The sequence below is a fragment of the Aquarana catesbeiana genome, linkage group LG02 (assembly GCF_042186555.1).
Source record: "Aquarana catesbeiana isolate 2022-GZ linkage group LG02, ASM4218655v1, whole genome shotgun sequence".
Taxonomy (NCBI): domain Eukaryota; kingdom Metazoa; phylum Chordata; class Amphibia; order Anura; family Ranidae; genus Aquarana; species Aquarana catesbeiana.
Window position 1 is genome coordinate 584,172,733 of NC_133325.1, and position 25,046 is coordinate 584,197,778.

Genomic DNA, 25,046 nt, shown 5'->3' on the forward strand with positions numbered 1-25,046 from the left:
TGCACACTGGACGTTTTTGGACAATTTTACAGCAACTGTTTTTGGCTTCAGACATTTTTTTCTACAGTCATTAAACTCCCCATCATGTTATCCAATGTGTCCATGTACACATAGGCTGTTATCAGCAGTTTTTGGTCGGGCGTTTCTTGGCTTTAAAAAACAAAAAACGAAACTAGTGGGTTCTAAGAAGAGTTTTTCAACTGTAAAAACGGTCTAACGTCAAAAAACACTGATAAACGCCGATAAACGCTGAAAAACATTGTTTACCAGCAGTTTTTCAATGATTTTGATCCATTGAAAAAAAAAAACGCTAAAAAACGCTAACGTGGAAAAACGCTATTGCAAAACCGTTAAAAACCATTGAAAAACTCACTGCAAAGCTACTGGCATTTTTATAACTTTATTTTACCGTCCAGTGTGCATTTTATTTCATGCAACACTATAATTGATTTATCTGTACTTATTATAAAATATTGCCCTACTTGCTCTACATAGTACCTTTGTAGCCTGCAGTATGCAAACAGTATAAGTTACACCTTAGTTACATGTAGTGACATGACAAGTATAACAATATATTACAGTATAACATAAAAGGAGGATTTAGAAATCAATAACTGCATTATTTATACAGGTAGAGAAATATGATAAGGTCTCTATAGCCTAGTACAAGTACACATTAGCAGTTTTTTTTTTTTTTACTCAACCCAGCGGGCTGAACAAAAAAACTGAAGAGCTCAGGAGGAGCCGCTGTACTAACTATTAGGGATGCACCGAATGGGTTTTTTGGTGCCAAAACCGATACCGAAAATGAAAAATACACTAGGCCGAAAACCGAAACCGAAAGTGACTGTTTTTAAAAATATTTTTATACAGGAGATGGTCAGCGACTGGGGACATGGTACAGGAGATGGTCAGAGACTGCAGACATGATACAGGAGATGGTCAGAGACTGGGGACATGGTACAGGAGATGGTCAGAGACTGGGCACATGGTACAGGAGATTGTCAGAGACTAGGGACATGGTACAGGAGATTGTTAGTGACTGCAGACACATTACAGGAGGTGGTCAGAGACTGCAGACATGATACAGGAGATTGTCGGAGACTGGGGACATGGTACAGGAGATGGTCAGAGACTGCAGACATGATACAGGAGATTGTCAGAGACTGGGGACATGGTACAGGAGATGGTCAGAGACTGCGGACATGGTAGAGGAGATGGTCAGAAACTGCAGACATAGTACAGGAGAGGGTCCGAGACTGCGGACATGATACAACAGATCAATGCAGCCTCACCAGTGCCCGTCATGCATCCTCACCAGTGCCCATCATGAATCCTAACCAGTGCCCATCATGCAGCCTCACCTGTGCCCGTCATGCAGGCCGCGTTTGCCCCTCAGATGCAGCCCACATGTGCCCATAAGATGCAGCCTGCCTGTGCCTATAAGATGCAGCCTCACCTGTGCCCAACATGCAGCTTGCCAGTGCCCGTCATGTAGCCTGCCAGTGTCCGTCATGCAGCTTACCAGTTCCCGAATCAGAGTGGCGATCTCTGTGTGTCACAGAGCTGCATTTGAATTGTCCGGGTCGCAGTAACAATGTCCCACCTCCTGTAATCACGTCACACTGATTCAATGTCCCACCATTGGATCAGTGTGCCGTCTGTCACAGGAGATGGGACATTGTTACTGCGGTCTGTGTAGTTAAGCTCAGTGACAGAGAGAGATCGCGGTGAGGAGGGAAGGAGGGGAGGGGAGGAGAAGAGAGGAGAGGACTGCGGCACGCCACGCCAGAAGGACACCCCCGTAATGGGCGGCACCAGGGACGGGGGCCCCACCCAGGCCCTGCCCCCATTTCTGGCGAGATTTCCTTTTCGGCATTTTGCCGAAAAGGCCATTTTCGGACGATATGTTTCAGCGGCCAAAATTTCGGTGCATCACTACTAACTATTCAATGTTAGGACAGCGATCTCCCCGCTGAGCTATTGTGTTCTGACAGGGAGACGGCCCCCCACCAGAACACACTGGTCAGTGCTCTCAGCCATTGGCTAAGATTGCTGATCGGCAGACCTTTTTCAGCCATGCCCCTTTGACAGAAGCTGGACGTTTGGCTGGATTCTGTTGGATCGGCTGCCATCGGAAATTGTGGGTCCCCTTACACAGCTTTAGGCCTGCCCCCCGAGCCTGACCACCAACATTCCCCAGGGCCCGCCCACTGGCTGTCCCACCGGATCCACCCACTAGCCATCCCACCAAGTCCTTCAGTGCCTCAGCCCCCCCTCGCACCTGTAAGCTCTCAGCCCCTCTCACATGTGTATATATGACACACACATACACACACACACACACACACACAGGCATGTACACACACACACACATACATGTACACACACACAGGCATGTACACACACACAGGCATGTACACACACAGACATGCACACACACACAGGCATGTACACACACACACACACAGGCATGTACACACACACACACACACACAGGCATGTACACACAAACACACACAGGCATGTACACACACACAGGCATGTACACACTAACACAGGCATGCACACACACACACACACACACACACATGTACATACACACAGGCATGTATACATACAGGCATGTACACACACAGACATGTACACACACACACACACACACAGGCATTTACACACACAGACATGCACACACACACAGGCATGTACACACACACACACACACACACAGGCATGTACACACAAACACACACAGGCATGTACACACTAACACAGGCATGCACACACACACACACGTACATACACACAGGCATGTACACACACAGGCATGTACACACACAGACATGTACACACACACACACACAGGCATGTACACACAGACATGTACACACAGCCACCCCCCTTCACTTGTACAACAACCCTTACTTGTAGGGTGGTCCTCCTAGTCCCAGCTCTTGTTTCCACATGTGGCTGAGACACAGGAGCTGCAGTCCAGCATACAGTACACTGAGTACAGGCAGCACACACGAGGGGTGTACATGCAGGAAATGACCAGAGGTGGCAGCAAAGAGCCTGATGTGACCTCAATGACACAGAGCAGCAGCTGCCGACTCACATACATACAGAAGCATTCATGGAGCTCCTCTGCACCCGCCACTGCCTTCTCACATCCTTGCGAGTTGGCCGGGCCCGTCCAGAAGCTCGGGTCCCTTACAAGTGTATGGGCTGTACCCCCCTGATGGCGGCCCTGGCCGTACACCCGGCCCGAATGTCAGCCAGTTTCTATTGAAGATTATTAGATTGTAAACTCTAATGAGCAGGGCCCTCTTATTCCTAATGTATTCAATTGTATTGTAATTGTACTGTCTGCCCTTATGTTGTAAAGCACTGTGCAAACTGTTGGCACTATATAAATCCTGTATAATATTAATAGCATAGCTATGGAAAGGATTTGCCCCTAGGAGTCGTGTTTTGTTTTTTAAGACCAGCTTGTAGATGGTAATACAATAATAATACAATAATGTTTTGTCAGTGGTGAATATAAAGTACTATCCTTTGGAACAAACATTTTGCTATTTCCAGGAAGTGTTTGTGTTGCCACTCCATGCACCTGATGAATTGTAAGGGATGATTTAAGCGACGCTGTTCGGAGGTTGGAAGGAAAAATTATTTGTTGAAACTGATACAGTTATGTGCATTAAACCAAAAAAAGCTGCACACTGATGATGTCACACCTTTGAAAATGTATTCCACCAGACTGGCTTGCTGGTAGTCCCTGATTCACTCCAATTGTGCTTAATCGTAGAGGTCACATTGGAGTTTTGAGTGGCACTTGTCTCTGGTATTTTCAACAGCTATGTGTTAGTTATATGGAAATATGCTGGTTGATTTTTTTTTTTAAATAAAACTGAAAAATGGGATTATACTTCAGGGTATTTTTATAATAAAAAATGCATAGTTTAGGAATTTCCTATGATACTCAGCTCCATCCAGTGGCCAAATGTGGTATTATCAGGTTTATATCAATGGAAAACATTTGACCATCACAGGAAATGCCTAATAACATTTGTTTTTTCAAACATTCATTTATCTGCACACAACAAATGTACATGAACTTTCACTGAGCAAATTCATATGCAAATCTTTTTATAAATACACCCCTGCATGTTGTCTTTGCTGTTGTATAACTGGAACTCCTGCCTGGGAAACCCTGAGAAAAGAGTGGAATGTGTATTGTACTTGTTGAGAAAAAGTGAATATTTAGGAGCATTTGATCTTCTCCTATGCTCAGAGGTCCAGATAAGAGGGTAAATATATCAGCCCTATAAGGGTTAAAGAGCTTGATCTCCTGGAGTGAAGTAGAGTGTGTGATCATGAAGTGGAGTACAAAGTTTATCAGGTATTCCAACACTACAGCTCTTTTTGAAGAACTGACTTACACATTTTAGGATTTCTTATATGCTTCATAATTTCTTACATGCTGCACTTTGCACTGCTTTTTAAACATTTGCAAAGGTTATGGAATGGTTTTATTGTGTATATAAAGTTAAATACAATTAGATATATTTTTTAATCTAATTGTATTCTTGATTTAACAAGTCAGATTGGGCATTATGTTCGAAGATTATACAGTGTTATTTCGCACATATTTATTAAAACTCACACTACTTATGTTTTCTTTTTTAAGTGTAAGCAGTGATAGTGTCACTCAGTGCTAAAAGATGTGAGCTATTTATATAGCTACTGGTCATAGAATAGAAAGCGTGTAGGTTGTTTTATATATAGTTAATCAGACCAGGGCTTTTTTTCAGCGGGAACGAGGGGAAACCAGGGCCGTCTTAATGAGAGGGCACAACTGGGCACTGCCCAGGGGCCCCAGCTGCATGGGCGGCCTCTGCACCTTCCCCAAAGAAGCTGCTCCTTGAGACCACGGTGCCCGGAAATTGGGGGCCCCATGATGGCATTGAGAGTTATGGATATACAGGGGAGACAGGCTGACATTGGTGCGCCATGTTGTGCAGAACAATACCTATTTCACAGCCAGCAGGGAGGGGCGGGGCCGGAGTTCCAGTGATGCTCTGACCCCGCCCCATGCAGCTTGAATGCTCGGGACTCGGAGGCCGTGGGGTAGAAGCTAGAGTGGGAGCTGCTGAGTCTGCAGCACTGAGAGCCCGCCTGCGTAAGTGGCATTGTGGATGGTGTCATGGTGAGCCCAGCTGTCCAGCACTGTTTGCACGGAAGGGCTTGGAATGCCCGGAGGGATGCTCCCTCTCCCACCCCTCCTTCTGCCTGCATGACTTGATTGGTATAGGTGAGTCCTTGTCCCGGTGCTGGAGGTGGGCACATAGCCGAAAGTTCATATGCACTGCACCTCCACTGGAAAAGGGGGTACTACATTAATGGAATGATAGTGCTGGGGGATATTAAGGGTGTATGGGGGGAAAACAATGCTGAGGGGGGATCTGGAGTAGCAATGCTTGGGGTATCTTGGGTGGCGATAGTGCTAGAGGTATCAGGGATGTAGAGAGGCCACATTGTAGGGGGTATCAGGGATGTAGTGGGCGACAATACAAGGGGTATCTTATGGTATATGGTAACAGTGCTGGGGGAATATCTAGGGTGCAGAGAGGGATCAGAGTGCTGGGGGAATAGCTGGGGTGCAGAGATGGATCAGGGTGCTAGGGGAATATCTAGGGTGCAGAGAGGCATCAGAGTGCTGGGGGGTATCTGGAGTCTAGAGGGGTCAGAGTGCTGGGGGGATATCTGGGGTGCAGAGAAGGATCAAAGTGCTGGGGGAATATCTAGGATGCAGAGAGGCATCAGAGTGCTGGGGGGATATCTAGGGTATAGAGGGGTCAGAGTGCTTGGGGGATATCTGGGGTGTAGAGGGGTCAGAGTGCTGGTGGGATATCTAGGGTGTAGAGGTGTCAGAGTGCTAGGGGGGTATCTGGGGTGTAGAGGGGTCAGAATGCTGGGGGATATCTAGGTTGTAGAGAGGTCAGAGTGCTAGGGGGATATCTGGGGTGTAGAGGGGTCAGAGTGCTGGGGGATATCTAGGTTGTAGAGGTGTCAGAGTGCTGGGGTGATGATATCTAGGGTGTAGAGGGGTCAGAGTGCTTGGAAGATATCTGGGGTGTAGAGGGATCATAGTGCTGGGGGTATATATAGGGTGTAGAGGGGTCAGAGTACTGGGGGGGGGGGGGGGGGATATCTGGGATGTAGAGGGATCAGAGTGCTGGGGGGATATCTGTGGTGTAGAGGAGTCAGAGTGCTGGGGGGGATATCTGGGGTGTAGAGGAGTCAGAGTGCTGGGGGGATATCTGGTATGTAGAGGGGTCAGAGTGCTGGGGGGATAACTGGGGTGTAGAGGAGTCAGAGTGCTTGGGGGATATCTGGGGTGTAGAGGGGTCAAAGTGCTGGGGGGGATATCTAGGGTATAGAGTGGTCAGAGTGCTTGGGGGATATCTCGGGTGTAGAGGGGTCAGAGTACTGGGGGGGATATCTGGGGTGTAGAAGGGTCAGAGTGCTAGGGGGATATCTGGGGTGTAGAGGGGTCAGAGTGCTAGGGGATATCTAGGTTGTAGAGGGGTCAGAGTGCTGGGGTGATGATATCTAGGGTGTAGAGGGGTCAGAGTGCTTGGGGGACATCTGGGGCGTAGAGAGATCAGAGTGCTGGGGGGATGATATCTAGGGTGTAGAGGCGTCAGAGTGCTTGGGGGATATCTGGAGTGTTGAGGGGTCAGCGTGCTGGGGGGGATATCTAGGGTGTAGAGGGGTCAAAGTGCTGGGGGGATATCTATATCATCAGAGGCTCAGGCGTTTCCTGTTTTGGTTTTGGACACTCGTTCGGGTCATTTCCGGTGCGACAGCCGTCATTTCCGGGTTCATTGAGGGGACGTGCGGCTTCTGAAGGGTTTCCTCTTCTTCCCTGTGTTTCAAGCACAGGCTCAGGTATCGTTCAGAGGGACCACCCGCTCACTTGCTCTGCTTCGGGCTAGTGTCCCCCATGTCTGTTTTGGGGAAGGGGGGACCCGCTCGTCTGGTGTGTGGGGGGGGGGGGGGTGTTACCGTTTTTTTGTGCACGCACTAATGTTATTCGCACTGGCTTAGGGTAACTGCCATTTGCAGCAATTACTCAAGGCAACAATTATTTAGTACTTAAAGACTAATGCAAGCAAATGCCAAAGATCGCATGTACTTCACAATGCGGTGATCGTCATGCTATCCATTTCATTATTTCGTGCCCGCAGGCTACTTAACAAAACTATTTGCCAACGAGTGTAAACGAAACTGAAAAAATAAATGATAAGGGAAGATGTACCATGTTTTCCTATAGGTAACAGTAGGTACCGCATGTGCATTTACTTATAGCATAGGTGTCATTTGGCCCCCTTTTTTCTTTCAGGTTTTCATGGGTACATGTCTCTGAGGTATGGCGGGTAGGGGCTTTTCAGGTTTTTTATGGTTTTGCTCGGTCATGTTATTTTCCCTGTTGCGTGTAATATTATGAAGATTGTGATGCCCCACAAAAAAAAGAGTCACATGAGACTTGTTGCTGTTATACTTCATGTTTATTGTCCTCTAGGGTTTTCTTTCATTGCCAGGTGGTAGCCTCTTGTTTGCTTATCTTTTTGATTTCCACAGTTCTCATTGTCTACGGACCTTCAGGACCCAGGGGGTTCATATTTTTCTCTCGGTTTTAGGTTGTTACAGGTAGGTATGTTATTAATCTCCGAACTTGCTTTTGTTCACAGTCATGGGTAGGCTAAGTTTTCTCTGGTCAGGTATCACGGAGTGACACCATCGCTAGCTTACCTGTCACGTTTCATGGGCTACAGTGAGGGTGATTGGTTTTATTGTCTCATGCGATGACAGGGCCTCTCACCCATCATTCGCAAATCATTTGTTTCAAGGTTTAATTCCTCTCAGGTCTTTTCTTATCAGGGCGGGGTTTCGGTCTGCGCGACCTTTTCGCCACTCGCCACCCTTTGTGTCTACTATCGTCCAGTGCGCTTTTCACCACATACTGGGGGGTGTCAGGGGTACCTACCAGGTTGCAACTAGGCACCCCACGGTCAGCTGGGTAAGGGACACACAGTACACGGTGTCCGGACCACCTCTACCCGGGAGGTCTCTCACGGTGTCCATTACTACACGAGTCCATTTGGTCTTAGTTATGTTGCGGTTCATTTCTTAAACCTGTGTTTTTCATTCTAGCATTTGTTCCAATGGATAGCTTTGGTATGTTCATGTTCCGTTTGTTCCATAATTACATTTCTACATATCTGCTAGGTTTCACTGTGTGTCTGTCAGGACCCAGGGGTTTCAATTTTATTTTCAAGTTCCAGTGTTTTTCAGGTAGGTATTATAATGTTTACCGTTAGCTACTTTTCATCACTACATGGCTAATTTAGGGTTCACAGCGTTTTCTCTGTCACTTGGGTTACCTATCAGGTTTATAGGTTTGAATGGGTCGAGATGATAGTTTTTAATTGACTTGTGCGGTGGCAAGCTCGCTCATCCGTTTCACATACGTCATACGTTTCACATTTCACTACTCTGATATCTTACCTGACACATTTTCAGGTTTTCGGGGCCTGAGTGTACGTTTTTAATTACCTGCTACACCTCAGGTGACTCGGCTTCTTTCCATTTCACTTAGTGACACATTTTCACGAATGTCACTGGCTAACCCCCTTGCACCGTATGGTAAAAAAAAAAAAAGGGGGGGGGGGGGTTATCATGGGTTAATCACTCGCTCATCATTTCAATGTCACAAGCCAACACGGTTTCAGTACTAATTCACTATCACCTTGTGTCGATTAGGTCATGTCTCAGGCGGCAGACATCGAGGACTTTGCGTCCATCCCACCTTCTCTGGCTAGAGGTTCCGAACACGGCAGTACACCCTCACTGAGGTCCTGGACCATTCCCAGATTGATGGCTGAACTACAGCACAGGGGTATCTCCAACCCAGCGTCAACGCGCAAAGCAGAACTTTTTAGACTCTTGCTCTCTAGTGCATCAGGCCCTTGTTTCTAAACAAGTCACCCTTCGTTCAGTCGGGTCATCCCTCACGCAAATCCACTCCACTCGTTGTCTACGGACCTTCAGGACCCAGGGGGTTCATATTTTTCTCTCGGCTTTAGGTTGTTACAGGTAGGTATGTTATTAATCTCCGAACTTGCTTTTGTTCACAGTCATGGGTAAGCTAAGTTTTCTCTGGTCAGGTATCACGGCGTGACACCATCGCTAGCTTACCTGTCACGTTTTCATGGGTTACAGTGAGGGTGATTGGTTTTATTGTCTCATGCGATGACATTAACATTCATTGAAGCACGTGAAACCCTCATGACTAAGGCGCATCAATGTCCCTTTCTTACAGGCCTGTCTGTCTTCCCATCCTTCCCCCACGTTTTGTAAATTTTTGGTGGAAGGGTTCACTCAGGGTTTTCACACTCAGTGCTGGAGTGCTGGGTTTCATTACATTACCTCAAGGCATGTTTGAGTGTAAAAATCTGTTGTCATCAGTAGCAGACCTGAAGGCGGTGGACTTGCTTGCTCCAGTCCAAGCTGGACAAAGGCTTGACATTAGGCATTTTTCCACACTGCCTTTTTTATAAATGGAGGGTTAACCCAGTTGGCTTGGTTAATGGGAAATTTTCAAATAAACTTCATTTGATTTACGATTTGTCAGCCTCTCATTGTTCGCATGTGCCCAGTCTGTATTCCTTAATACTGTCAGAGGAGTTTTCGCTCAAATATGCATCTGTAGGCAATCCAATGCATCATTTGCATAGGTAGGAATGCTTGGTTGTCCAAATCATTAATTTCAGATGCTTTCAAGCTTCTCCCTATTTTACCTTCTCTCTGGCAGTGGCATGGCATTAAGTGGAGGAAAGTGTATTATTTTGCCACCAAGGTCACTTTTGGGTCCAAAAGCAGCCCTTGGCTTTTTGATGTCTTTGCTGAATCAGTCAGTTGGATTCTCATGCATAGGGAACTATGTCAGGGAGTTATCCACTATTTGGATGATTTCCTCCTGATCAAGAATTCGAGCCGTGCACCCACTGATCTGTAGAAGCTTGTGGCTGTGTTTTCTGCACTTGACGCGCCATTGGCAAGTAAGAGAATGGAAGGCTCAGCTACCACTCTGACTTTTTTGGGGATTGTGTTAGATTCCCGGTCCATGCAGGCAAGTCTGCCAGCAGATAAGTTTGCAAGGATCAGTGATCGGATCCATGGTTTTACAGTTTCGCAAGCCATTTCCAGGAAAGACTTGCAGTCTCTGTTGGGCATGTTAAACTTTGCCATGAGGATCATTCCCCAGCTGGCATTGTTATCCTCAGCCCCTGACTCCGATTCCAGGGTCAAGTTAGACGCAGTAGCCTTGTCTGACTTGCGCAGGTGGGATGAGTTTCTCCAGCACTGGAATGGCATTTCCATGTTCATCCCTGCCATTTCGGTGTCTTCTTTCCAGGTCATCACTGATGCTGCAGCCACTAGAGGCACCTCCAGCACTGAATGTACTGTATGTAATGGCAAGGGGTGCTGGGGTGTGCTGCAGGGTCTATTCATGCTGGCTGCTGGGGGATCTATTGTTGCTGGAGGGGATCTATTTTTGCATGGTGGTCTAATTGCTGGGAAGGTCTGTTGTTGCTGCTGGGGGGAATTTTGTTGCAGGGGTCCATTGCTATTCTGGAAATCTATTATTGCTGGGGTGGGGGTCTATTGTTGCTTTCTACAGAGGATCTATTTTAACAAATTCCACAAAAATTACTTAGCACCACAAAATGGTACTTGGCTCTGTATTCTCTAAAAGGGGCGGTACTGGGAGGTGGGTAGGAGGTGGAATCAAAGGACAGTGCTCAGGGGTGGGTAGGGGCGGAGACAAGAATTGACTCAGAAGGGGAGAGTTCCTCCACCTATTCTCTGAGAAAAAAAGCCCTGTATCAGACTACTGTTCTCTCTCGGCCCCGGGACTCTCTTCTGCACATATTTGGTATCATATAAGTGGGCATTTGTCTTTAGCAGAAAGAGGGCTTATGCCGTGTACACACAAGCGGACTTTTCTACAGCAAAGGTCCGACGGAACTAATCCAACTGACAATTCGATCGTGTGTGGGCTTCATCGGACCTTTGCTGTCGAAAAATCAGAAGGACTTTAGATTTAGAACATGTTTCAAATCTTTCAGACGGACTCGAGTCCGGTCGAAAAATCCATTCGTCTGTATGCTAGTCCGATGAACAAAAACCGACGCAAGGGCAGCTATTGCCTACTGGCTATGAACTTTCTTATTCTAGTCCCTTCGTACGTCATCATGTTCAAACCAACGGACTTTCGAACAGACTTTTGTCCATTCGTGTGTGGGCACGTCCAGTCGTTCGAAAGTCCGTAGTAACTCAAACGAAGGTCCGTCGGAAAGACCGTCGGACCTTTGATGGTGAAAAGTCTGCTCGTGTGTACGTGGCATTACAGTTGTCAGATCACCGCTGCATCCTGCATAGGTAATTGTTTTACTCAATCCACTGAAATATCAGATATGAAAAAACTCATCGAACCGGTGTTTCATTGTAGAAAACAGATCAGGTAAGATCTAGCTTGTTAGCAATGATAAGTAAACGACTTTGTCAGACATATAAAGATAATAAAGTGGAAGTGGAAAATGTACTTATACTAATCTTTTTCAGAAAAAAAAAATATTTTCCCTGCTTCCATTCATGTGGTCTCTGTCATGCTAAAGATCAGCTGAAGCAGACTGTCAGTAACATCAGCAACTTCCCCTTGTCACATAGGGTGTCATCTAAAAAGATTTACAAGTGTTTACAGAGCTCCATGGTAACACGATAAACTGTGCACAATAGCTTTATAAAAATAGAATCTGGCAAACAGTTGTTTAAAACAGAAGACTCCTATTTTCAATGTAGTACTGTCACTTCAACACAGCGATTTACCAGCAAAGGATGGGACACATACAATCCTCTAGGGAGTTTAGGGTTTAGGTCAGCACTTCCTTTTTATGTCAGATGTAAAGCTATGACTCTAATGCCGCGTACACACGATCGGACATTCCGACAACAAAATCCATGTTTTTTTTCCGACGGATGTTGGCTCAAACTTGTCTTGCATACACACGGTCACACAAATGTTGTTGGAAATTCCGATTGCCAAGAACGCGGGGACTTACAACACGTACGACGAGCCGAGAAAAATGAAGTTCAATAGCCAGTGCAGCTCTTCTGCTTGATTCCAAGCATGCATGGAATTTTGTGCATCGGAATTGTGTACACACGATCGGAATTTACGACAACAGATTTTGTTGCCGGAAAATTTGAGATCCAGATCTCAAATTTTGTTTGTTGGAAATTCTGACGGAAAATGTCCGATGGAGCCTACACATGGCCTACACATGGTCGGAATGTCCGACAACATGGTCCCATTGAACATTTGTTCTCAGAAATTCTGACTGCGTGTACGCGGCATAAGTGGTACATTATTTTGAAATGTAGGAGTTATGGCTTGGGAGCCAGTACTGGCGACTTTCACGCACAAAAGGCAACCAACTATATTTGAAAAAGTGAAATAATCAATAATAAATGTCACAAACAAAAGCAATAAAACCTTAAACTCTATGGGAACTTTTAGTTTAAATTACCTAAATACATTCAAGGTGCATCAAAACAAAAGGTGTGCAAAGTATTATAATTAGTTTATTCTAGAAAGCAGCTACTTCCCAGGTAGAAAAGCTTGTCTTGCTGTGAAAGCAGTGGCCTCTCTGCAGAGATCTGGCATTTCTTCCCATGCTGAGTCAAGGCTACAGCTCTACAATCAACAGGGAGCATAAGCATTGCTAATTGCAAAGCTACAGGTCTGATTCTGCAGGGACATGTCAGACCTCTGCAGACAGGCCACTGTTTTCACAATGAGAGCAGCATTTTTTGTCTACAGCATGGAACGTGTGTTTTCTAAAGAAAATGAAAAGACTTCTGAACAACGTTTGTTTTGCTGCACCTGGATCAGATAGATAACTTAAACTGAAAGTTCAATTAAGCTTTAACCCTCGTTCACACTTATGCGATGCAGGCAGCGTAGTGAATCCTGTGCATTCCCGCACCGCATTGCATCCATCCGATTTGCTGTGGGTGTCAATGTTATCTTAACAACACCCTGAAACAGATTGCAAAACGTAGTGTGATTGCCAGAATCACATCGCATTGGGTGTGAACACCCATGCAATGCGATTCAGGTGTGGGGAAAAAAAGGGTCCTGCACCATTTTGGTGCAGATGCGATGTGATTTCAGCCATACAAAATATATAGCTGAAATCGCACTGCACAGACATCGCATGGGATGTGCACTGGAATGCAATGCGATTCCTGTGCAAATCTCATGCAGTGTATGGTAATCGCACAAGTGTGAACCCAGGTTTAAAGTGGAACTAAGGTCCAACGCCCATGAGGTTCTTCACCAGTGCGGACATTTTCTCCCCAAATTCTTCTCCCGCTGTCTTCTTCCAGGTGCTAGTCCTTGGGCTGTTTGGATTGGACGGTGTGGGATGACATCACACACACACACATGAGCAAGAGTGCCATCATCCCAACACGCAGGCACTGAGGGAGATTTACTAAAACTGGAGCACTTAGAATCTGGTGCAGCTATACATTGTAGTCAATCAGCTTCCAACTTCGGCTTGTTCAATTAAGCTTTGACATAAAAACCTGGAAGTTGATTAGTTCCTGTTACCATTACACCCCTCCGTTCCAAGGTTGGACACGGGCACCCCCCCTCCAGTGGGTTGAGGAATTTACCTACTTGGGCATTAAGATCAGTGGTAAAACAGGTGAGTTTATAGAGAAGAACATACAGCCCCCCTTATCTCATCTTACAGTTAAATGCACAGCCTGGCGCATCCTCCCGCTTAACTCCAGTGGGTAGGGTTAATCTCCTGAAAATAATATTACTTCCAAAATTTCTGTATTTCTTCCGAAACATCCCTTCACATATACCTAAAGCCTTTTTTAGGTGCTTGGAGGGAATACTGACCTCATTTATTTGGGCTGGGAGGCCACCTAGAGTGGCAAAATGGATATTGTACCTCCCCTTATCGGGAGGGGGATTGGCATTGCCCAACTTCCTCTTATACTACTGGGCAGCCATCTTCGTCACAGTACGTTGGTGGTTCTCTCAACCCAAACAAAATCCGGCAGTGAGACTGGAGGCTGCTATTCTGGGGTCCTATGCGGCCTTGAGCAATCTGGTGTTCAGGGGGATGAAAGCGCCCCACCCCTTGACAGCCCCCATGAAGACGACAATCCGGGTTTGGCAGGAGGCCAGAGCCATTTACAGCAAACCGAACTGTATGTCCCCACACGCTCCACTTTGGGGGAACCCTAAATTACCTCACCTTTCCGACATCCCTGACCCCTCCCAATGGGCAAGACGGGGGATCACCACTGTTAATCACATCGTACTGAATGGGACGATCATGCCCTTCCCGGAACTAAAGCACCAATTCTTACTGCCCAACTCCTTTGAATTCAAGTACTGGCAACTGAGACATGCAATGAGGGCCAAGTTCATGGAAATGCTGACTCTTGAATCTGACTCAATTGAGTGACTGTTGACCTCTAGCGTGATAGGAAAACCCCTCTCTACTCTTTATCTTTACCTGACGGTGGCCCATGACGCCACACCCACTCGTTCATTGGACAAATGGAAGGAGGACATCCCAGCTTTGTGAGAGGACGAATGGGAAGACTGCATATCTACCTTCATTCCTTCTATGATAGCCGCCAAAGACAGATTCATCCAACTTAAGTTCATTCACAGGACATACTTCACCCCGCATAGAATGGACAGCATATACCCGCATCTAGACCTGTGCTGCCCTAGTTGTAGAAATGAGGATGGGACATTCTGGCATATGGTCTGGTCCTGCCCCAAACTCCGGACATATTGGGAGGGGGTGGCCGGGAAGCTGAACGAACTGGGGGGGGACACGGGTACCAGCGGAGCCCTTGGTGCTCCTGCTGAGCTATCTGGAGGAGGTTGAGGGGGACAGATACACCAATCTTTGCATTACGTTCTTACTGTTTTACGCTAAGAGGGAAATAATGCTGCACTGGAAGTCGGCCAACCCCCCCACCCTCGAATCCTGGCAAAGGTCTGTCGACTCAGTACTACCCCTGTACAAACTCGCCTATGAAAGTTTGACAAAGTGTGGTCGGCTTGGATAGACGTCCGTGGGCAGGGGGATGTGTCGGGGTGAGCTTGAGTGACTGGGATTTCCCCTCCCCGTGTTTTGGGGGATTCCCCCCCACCTATCTATCACACCTGACATGATATCCCACATAGTACTGGCACGACCTTGTTTGCCTTCCATCCCGGGAGACGGATTCCGCACCCTTCAATATATGAGAGTAAGACACAGAGAGGGGCTCTAAATGATTATCCAGTTTGTATAAGATGCGGTTTTGCTTTACTCCGTTACAGAATTGATTGCACTATATATTTCTAGGTTAATAATCTCCGAATATTGATTTCCACTGTAAGACAATGCATGTATGGAAACGTTATGAATATCTGTTGCTGACTATGCTGTAATGCTGATTTGTTTAATAAAAATTTTCTGTTAAAAAAAAAAAAAAGACTTATACATATAGGTACAAGGAGGTCCCTCGGTCTCCCAGGGCCGCTATCTCCAAACGGCGCCTCCCAGGGAGAGCAAGCGACCAAAGAAACCAGCACAACAAATTCAGGCCATTAAATAAATAGTTGTAAAATGTAAGACAAACATGAGCAAAAAGGCTCTGTAACAGGTTAAACAGGGATGGAATACATCTACTCGGTCACATACACCACCAGTTGAGGACTGGGGGTCGCTTTCATCCAACCCTTATAGAAAAAAAAAATTGTGGGCTGCCCATAAGGCACAGCCAACCTATATTAAGTTAACAGTCTTGTCTGGATAACATACACCCACCCACCGTACAGTAGTCAAGAATATTCTGGAGCAACTAGGGCAACAGGTGACTAGGTGATAGAAAAAGCCAACATTAATACCCAAAATTAGGTACCTCAGGGCATTGAGCATTGTAGGTCACAACTCCCAAGGCCACCATCTCACAGGAGGGTCTGGCCCTTAATTGGGCAGCGACCGACAGTCCCAAATCCGAGTTTGGGGTCATGTGGGTAGGGGACAAACACCAGAGAGATCAGTTCAGCTCTATGAAAGTACAGGAACAGCGGGATGGATTCTACCAGGTACTACACATATGAGCACAGCAAAGAACAGTATCAAATGCACCCGCCCATCCCCAATAGATCACCGGGGTAATAGTAATGTATGGCAGTCAGAAAGATGAGGCCACCACCATCAGCCCATAGGGACCTTCGTAAAATGCTTGGCCTGCAGATATCACAGGCTCTGAGAGTGGGGTTGAGACTTTTGTGAAGGTTGAGAAAGTGGGCAAGAAGGCTGAGAAGATCTTGGCCGAGAGGATGTGGACGCTGTTTCCTCCTGGGATGAAGGCAAGTCGTACTGTAGCTCCTGAAAATGGCATCGCAGATCAGATGGAGAGGAGGCATGGAACTGTTGGCCCTGATATGAGAGTGAGAGTTTAAAGGGGAACCCCCATCTGTATTTGGTCCCTTGTGTCTGCAGAACTTGGAGATAGGGCTTCAAGCTTCGGCACCTTGCGATGGTAACTGGTGAGAGGTCCGCAAACAGCTGGAGAGGGTTGCCTTGGAAGGAAAGGTCTTGCAGTTCCCTAGCAGACTGCAGGAGTCTCTCCTTAGTACGGTACTAGTGAAATTTGATAATTATGTCCCGGGACGGGCCCTCCGAAGGTTTGGGGGCGAGAAACGGTGAATACGGTCAAACTCCGTTTCAAGAGGAATCTCGGGCACCAATTACTGAAAGAAAGCAATTGCTACGCCCTGTAGGTCAGGGACAGCTTCAGGGATACCCCGGATGAGGAGGTCACCCCTGTGGGCCCTATTCTCTGCATCTTCAAGTTTATCTCGCATGGCTTCCAGTTTTGCTGACATTTTATCTACTTTCTCCTCATGGCCCTCTAGCACAGTAGTAGCCAGGTCCATGCGGTGTTCTAACTGATTTGTGTGGTGGCCTATCTCTTTAAGGCCCTTCACTAAATCAAGGAGAGCTTGCGGGTGGCCATGGTAATTTCATCCCGCACAAAAGAGCGGAACTTGGCCAGCACAGTCATTTGGTATTGGACTTACTAAGACCGTAGGAAACTGGTGGAGGCTGGAGAGAGCTGTGTGGAGTCACCAGGCTCCGGAGGTTCAGGCACCATTTTGCCTTTGCCCTTGTGTGCTGCTGGGGCGGCCTTAGAGCTCTTGCGGTCCTTCCGTTGCTGCTTGGAAGAGCGGTACATAACCACTGGGTGCCCGGGGTGTTCAGGAGCCACGGGAGGTAAGAGATAAGTGGCGGGATGCGGACTGTGCTATGCTATCCGAGCGGGTTTGTTCCAATGGCGCGGAGCTAGTAGATCAGGCGGTCGTCTGCGGTGCTCACGCGCATGCGCCCTCCCTATAATGTTTTTTTTTATACCTATACACAAATTTTTGCCTTTCATTTCTATTTTAAACTGAATGAGCTGTTTTACAAGGTGATCATTTACAATCACTTTAACTCTAATCTTAAACATGCCTCTAAGGCCTCAAGCTTACTGGGCATCAAAACACCGCTTTTAAGGGAGTTTGGCTTTTTTTCTGCCTCTAAACGCCTCTCCGTGCTAGCCTATGTGTCCATGCATACATAGGCTTTTACAGAGGCTGGGGCATTGAGAGGTAGAAAAAAAAAACATGCTCAGAAGAGAAGTGTTTGGGTGAAAATAAAATAGTAAATGCACATAAAGTCGCTTTTAGGCACGTTCATGCGTTAATGCATTCTAATGGCCAGAATAAATTCATATTCTGACCAATAGAATGCTTTAACACTAATGCATGTGCAAAATGCAGTTTTAGGCATTTTTAACCATACTTTTTCCTCATCTGGAGTAGGTGTCCAGGGGAGGAAAAAAATGTTTAGTGTTCATAAGGCCTATGTAAACTCAACTTACCTATAAATCTTACCCTAAACCTGTTCCATAAAGTGCACATGAAATCTATGCTAACCTCTAACTATTTCCCATTACCCTGCTGCTTCTTGTCTTAAACTAGCACTAAGAGCCTTTGTATATATTGGTCACACTTGGGGACAGATATATTTATTCACGCTACATAGGCTCTGCACCCTGCTTTTCAGTACCACACTAAGGTTGCAAAAAGAGACCTGGTTGGACATACGTCCAGTAAATTCACCTTTATTTCAGCAAGTCCATAAAAACAATTCCAAAAACACAAATAGAGAAGAAAAGCAGAACCAGCTAACATGTTTCACACACACTTACTTAGTGCTTAGTCATAGCTCACATGCATATGTTCCATACAGAGATATACAGTATATATATATTTGTGATGTCACATGTGATTAGAGAAATCTGTGTGAAAAAAAACGCCCCCATTTAAGAATACAAAAATTCCAACATATATAACAGATTACAAAATCAAATAAATTATATGAAACACAAACTAAATAAAAAAGAAAATTAAAAAAAAATGAAAAATCAAAAAAAAAAAAGGATTAGAACAAATGTCTATCAGGACAAATTGTGGCAAAAACAAAAAATGGACTATATTCATTCATAAGAATGTGAAATATCCCATTCATGGTTGAGATCTACGGGTCTCAATGTACCCAGACAGAAGATCCAAAACACTTCCTTTTTACATAAAAGCCTAAACTTATCACCACCCCTCCTGGGGACTATGATCTTTTGTACACCCTGTATAGATAAAGCTGAGAGGTCACCTGCATGACAACCATTAAAAAGATTAGCTACAATGGTTGAATGTTTCTTGTGAATATCATAAAGATGGTCATGCAGGCGGTCCCTCAATCTGTGCATGTGGTACGACCAACATACTGAATATGACAAGGGCCGCAAGTAATCACACATATACAAATACTTAGTGTTACAATTGATGAAAGAAGTAATGTCATGATTTCTGCAATTACTAGTAGAATGCACAGAATCTCCCCTCTTAACCACTAGCCGATCAGCCGCCGCAGTAATACTGCGGCAGGTTGGCACGGCTGCGCAAATCGCCGTAGCTGTGCGTTGCTTCTTTTTAGACGTCACAGCAGGCACACGCGCGCTGCTGGAGGCGCGCACACACGCCCGCCACGTGTCCCCAGAGCCGATGCGCGTGGCCGGCGGGTGCGATGACCGCTGGGCACCCGTGATCGCTCATGACAGAGCGAGAACCGGGATCTGTGTTAACCCCTTCCCTGCCAGTGACATTTATACAGTAATCAATGGCTATTTTTAGCTCTGATCGTTGTATAAATTTCACTGGTCCCAAAATAGTGTCAAAAATTGTCAGATCTGTCCGCCGCAATGTCGCAGTCCTGATAAAAATCGCAGATCGCTGCCATTGCTAGTAAAAAAAAAATAAAAAAATAAAAATGACATAAATTTAGCCCGTTTTTTAGACGCTATAAATTTTGCGCAAACCAATCAATATACGATTTTTGTGATTTTTTTTACCAAAAACATGTAGAAGAATACATATCGGCCTAAACTGAGGAAAAAAATTGTTTGTTTTTTTTAAATTGGGATATTTATTATAGCAAAAACTACAAAATATTGTGTTTTTTTCAAAATTGACGCTTTTTTTTGTTTATAGCGCAAAAAATAAAAACTGAAGAGTTGATTAAATAACACCAAAAGAAAGCTCTATTTGTGGGGAAAAAAGGCAGAAATTTTGTTTGGGTACAACGTCGCATGACTGCGCAATTGTCAGTTAAAGCAACGCAGTGCAGTATCGCAAAAAAATGACCTGGTCAGGAAGGGGGCAAATCCTTCCGGGGCTGAAGTGGTTTATATATGAACAGCAGGGATATCCACTAATGCCACATGCAAAAGTACCTTTGAACTGAAGCCAGTGTGAAGGATTTTCCTTCCTGCTGGGAAAACATCTTGGAGACAGGTACCTGGCTAATTTCAGTGCCCTGCGGGAGACTACCTTAATGCCCTGAGACAGTACTTGTACTGTAGATTGGATCATTATACAAAATAGGCAAATACCTTTCAACAATGTTTCCAATCTTATTAAACTCAGCATTGTAGGGTGTGAAAAAGACCGGAATATTATTGCATCCAGAAACCTTTTCTCGTTTTACCTTACAGTAATTCCTCACGGGATGTTTTATTAGCAATACTCAATGCTCTAATCAGAACAGATTCTGAATAATCCCTACACACAAAGCGATCTCACATCAGTTTAGCCTCTTTGTCAAAATTAGTATCATCACTGCAAACTCTAGAACAGTGTTTCTCAACCTTTTTTCAGTCAAGGCACCCTTTAAAATTATGGACAGTCTCGAGGCACCCCATTCTAAAATGTAAAAAGCTATTCTAATAGTTTTACATAATGCATCAACATCCACACATGTAGGACACCCAGCGTTAGAGGTGTTTTATTCTTCCAAATCAAATACACTTTTGCACACTGGTACTGACTACTATGCCAATGTTTCTCTTCTTCCTCAATTTTTCCTCCTTCACTCAGCTAATGTGACCCCCCAGCTAATGTAACGGAGAGGGTCTGGAGAGAATCAAACAAGGATGCTGTGAGGACAACTGACTTCCTCATCAACTCATGATGTCATTGGTTGTTAGGATGCTGGCGGCTAGAAGGTCGTAATGGTGCACAATGAAAACCTGTGGCTTTGTGTAACTAAAAGGTAGGTTTCATCCACCCACCGACTTGTCTACAATTTTTGGGCATTTTTTAGACATTTTGCCAAGGCACCCCTGAAGAAACCTCAAGTTTCTTGAAACTTGTTGAAAAAGGCTGCTCTACGGAGTCTCAAAAACTGGCCAACAGGGATGCTTTTAATGGTGTGAAGGGGGTGTCCCGAATTGGCTCTGAGTGCTGTATTGCCAGAGACCAGTCTCGATGTAACCCAATTCCCTTCAATGGATAAATTAACTTCCAAGAAGGAAATCGAATTAGGATCCATATGTCCTGTGAATTTCAAGTTTAACTCATTATCATTCAGATAATTAAGCTAATCCTCAAGACTTACAATCTCTGAGGAACAAATAAACAGCAGTTCATCTATGTAGTGAAAGTATGCCTTTACAGAGGATTGATAGGGATTGCCAGCACCAAATATGCGGGACCTCTCCCACCAACCCATGAACAGGTTGGGGAGGGACGGAGAGAACTTAGCTCCCATAAAGGCTCCACACCTGTAAAAAACAAACATTTTTCTAACCTTTTCCAATCCTTTTTTAATTCTTCACATTTTTTATGTTCGATGGGGATTGCTACCTCCAGAGGTGTGGGGAACTTTTGAGGATCGGCATAATTATCTGAATGATTATGAGTTAAACTTGAAATTCACAGGACACAACATTCTTACATAAAGTTGTTTGTTCAAGAGAAAATTTCCATCCTGTTCCTCTGAATTTTCTTTTCACTGTGGTCAAAAATGAACGTCGATTTGACCCCACTAATGATTCAAAAATGTTACCCCACTAATGATTCTTAAAGCGGAGTTCCGGCCGAAATATGACTGTTAAGATAAAAATACCCCTAGATTACTCATGCCTCGTGCAATGTAACAAATGCATGCTGTAAACTATGCCTAGTTTTCTATTCGTGCAGCATCGTTTTCTTACTTTGTGAAGTTCCTGCACAGCGCGGCCATCTCCAGTGTGGGCATCTGAAGCCCTGTGTCATTCTTTCTACATTCTGTGCATGCTGGCTACCCAGCACGCACCTGCAGATCTTGCGCATGTGCAGTGCAATGCAATCTTGGTCAGCTTGCATGTCGAGCTGACCAAGATTTTCCATAGACGCCAATGTTAAATGTTACAGGAACAGTGCCATGCCAAGCTGACCAAGATCTCCCAGGAGCCAATGCAAAACTTGGATATGACGTACGGCGCCGCGGAGGCCAAAGGAGGAATTGAAATTAGATATAGGCATAAATCAGGTAAGTGAACAGAAAAAAAAAATAAATAAATTGCCAATTCATTTTAATGATGCACATTAGTACTGCATGGTGAGGAGTGAAAAATGTGGGTGGAACCAACCAATGTAAGGTGGCCCTTCTCCCACTGAGGGCACCTCTTCACTAACCAATGTAAGAGGGCACCTCTCCCACTGACCACCAATGTAAAGGGAATTTCTCCCACTGAACACCAGTGTAAGAGGGCACCTTTCTCATTGATCACTTATGTAGGGGGCGACTCTTCCACTGACCACCAATGTAAGAGGGCACCTCTCTCACTGATCACCAATGTAAGGAGGCACCTTTCCTACTGACCACCAATGTAATGGAGCACCTCACCAACTGATCACCAGTGTAAGGGAACCTTTTTCTAAATGACCTTCAGTGTAGATGGAATTTTTTGCTCTGATATCCATCTGATATATTAGTGACCATCAATGTAAATGAGTACTTCTCCACTGACACAAATGTAAAGGGGAAAACCAATAACCAAAAGTATAAAGGGACATTTTTCTACTGACCACCAATGTAAAAGGACACTACAATTTTCAGTGCATTTCTTTTCTTGCTGTTATCATTTTTGTTTAAATTTATGATTATTACTGAAAGTAAAGTTTTGGAGGGAGGTTAAAAAAATGAACTGCTCTGGGTGTCAGATGTTCTAGGTGCACCACATTCCCTATTTCTTTTTATTTTCTTTACAACTTACTGATCATGCTAATGTATCCATAAATTATTCTTTCACAAGAAATTTATTAGTATAGTTCTCAAATGGTCAGATGGGTTATAGAGAGTAAATTCCATGTACACATCTCATCCATAGTTATAAAAGATGAAGGAACTACAGCATGTTGAAAGAAACATAGAAATTGCATTTAGAATTGCACTTGTTAGGAGAACAGGGTATGAACATTGTGCCTCCTGGAGACCTTTGGGGCCAGTTGACATCTGAATTACACAGGAACGCGGTCTGAGTTTCTGCGTGATTCCTGTGCGATTTAGTGCAGTGTAATTTTCAGTACATTCATTGAAAAACTGCATGCGCTAATTTTAAAAATGCACTGCAACCAGATCACATGGTACTGCGGTACTATGCAATCTGGTGCAGACAAACTGTGTTTGCGATCTGTGTTTGGGGTATCATTAGGAATACATTGATACCTGCAGCAGATCACACACCCAGTGCGTTTTGAGCATGGTGTAGGAAGCACATATTTTGGTGTGAACTGTGCACAAAGTCATAGATTTTCAAAATCTGAAAAAATGCATACTAAAAAGTAAGATAATGTGGAGAAATGTGTATGACATACAGTAGCTCACACAGTAACCATAAATTATTTCACAGATTCATTTGAGGTAAAAAAAGGTTTAGAAACGCTGCCCTATGTGATATTTTATCTCATCAGTTGTAAGAAGAAAGTAAATGACCTAAACTGATAACAGGTCTAATGGCTTATCTAATTTACAATAACTAAAATATGGAAGAATGTTTGTAAAAATGTTAAAGTTAAATTAAAATGCCTCAAATTTTATGCAAGAATACACTATCATTTCCCTTTAAAAGATCACTGATATTCAGATTACATTTATTTGTATTTCTGTCTTCTCTTACCATTTCTATACCTGATTAAAGCTGTTAGTGGTGATATGTGCAAAAAAAAAAAATGCTGGTATGCATGACATTCTTACATGAGGCAAACAACTTGCTTTTTGTCTTTATACATTATTAAAGCTTTCCGGATAAACGATTTCTCAACAATGTGTCTGTTATCTGTAGATATTTTGAAACTGACATATGACAATTTGTTAATTGGCCCTTTGTGTCTGAGACAGTCATTGCACGTCATAGAAAAGCATAAAACTGTGCAATTTGTCCAGTGTATAGTGGATGCCAACAAACTGGCCAGAAGCAAATCATTGGCTGCCTGGGGTTCATCGTCACAAGGATAATGCAGAAAGATATATTTTGACTCATCTGAAGCAAGATGCCCATTCATACTGGTAATATTGTGTTCTAGTAAGAACTACTGGGCTCATTCATACAAAAACACACATAGAAAAGTATAAAACTGTGCAATTTGTCCAGTGGACCATGCTAGAATGCAGAATGCATGGCTCTTTCACAATGCATTGTAATGTAGTGCAGTAGTGAGAATAGTGTGGTAGTGGGAATAGTGTGATAGTGGGAATCCTACAGAAACAAAATACATTCTCATTTGTCAATGCATGTTAAACTGCACTATATATGGCATTTATGTGAATGTGGTGAATGAGCCCCCGGATCCACCATACAGATAGCTATAATAATGCATTAAATGTGGAACAATGGAAAACTATAACAGTGCACAATTTAAAAAGTCAGACTCAAAGTGGTAGCAAACTCATAGTTTAAAGTTGTACCTAAAGGTAAGCTTATAATAAGTCTTATCTGTAGGTATGGTGAATATCTCTTAAACTTGCACTGGAAATATTCCCATTCAGCTGATGACATCACTGCGCATGGTGCGCTCTGCATTCAGAGAACACTGATGTATTAAATGTGCATACTAGCACATTATTGCATAAATCTGTAGGGGTCCATTTAAAAAAATCAGTAGAGTTTACTACTTCTTCAAAGTGTATGTGAACCTTAACAATTAACCTTATTTGATTTGTAAACTATGTCATTTTTTATATCTGCTCAATGAGTACAAAATAACCTGTTGATCCTGCCAGAAATCTTGTGAGCTTATACCTTCCTGTGATCTCTGCTTGTACTGAAATCTTATTAGTTATCATTGCTTCCAGCTCTCTCTGTGGATGACAGAACACTTCCCTGTATGTTATGTAGATAAAAAGAGGGAGGTGTTCTATGGTCACGTCCTAGAGTGACAACGCTGCTCCTCCACAGATATGGGAGATCTCCTCCACAGATCGGTAGATCTTTGTCAGCCGAGGACATGAAGTGTGTTA

At 44.4% G+C, this 25,046-nt stretch overlaps 1 protein-coding gene across 1 annotated transcript in view; it reads right to left on the minus strand.

Moving 5' to 3' along the window:
* Positions 1 to 25,046, minus strand: part of LOC141128744 (lysophospholipid acyltransferase 2-like) — an 86,004-nt gene that overhangs the window by 42,918 nt on the left and 18,040 nt on the right. The window lies entirely within an intron of this gene.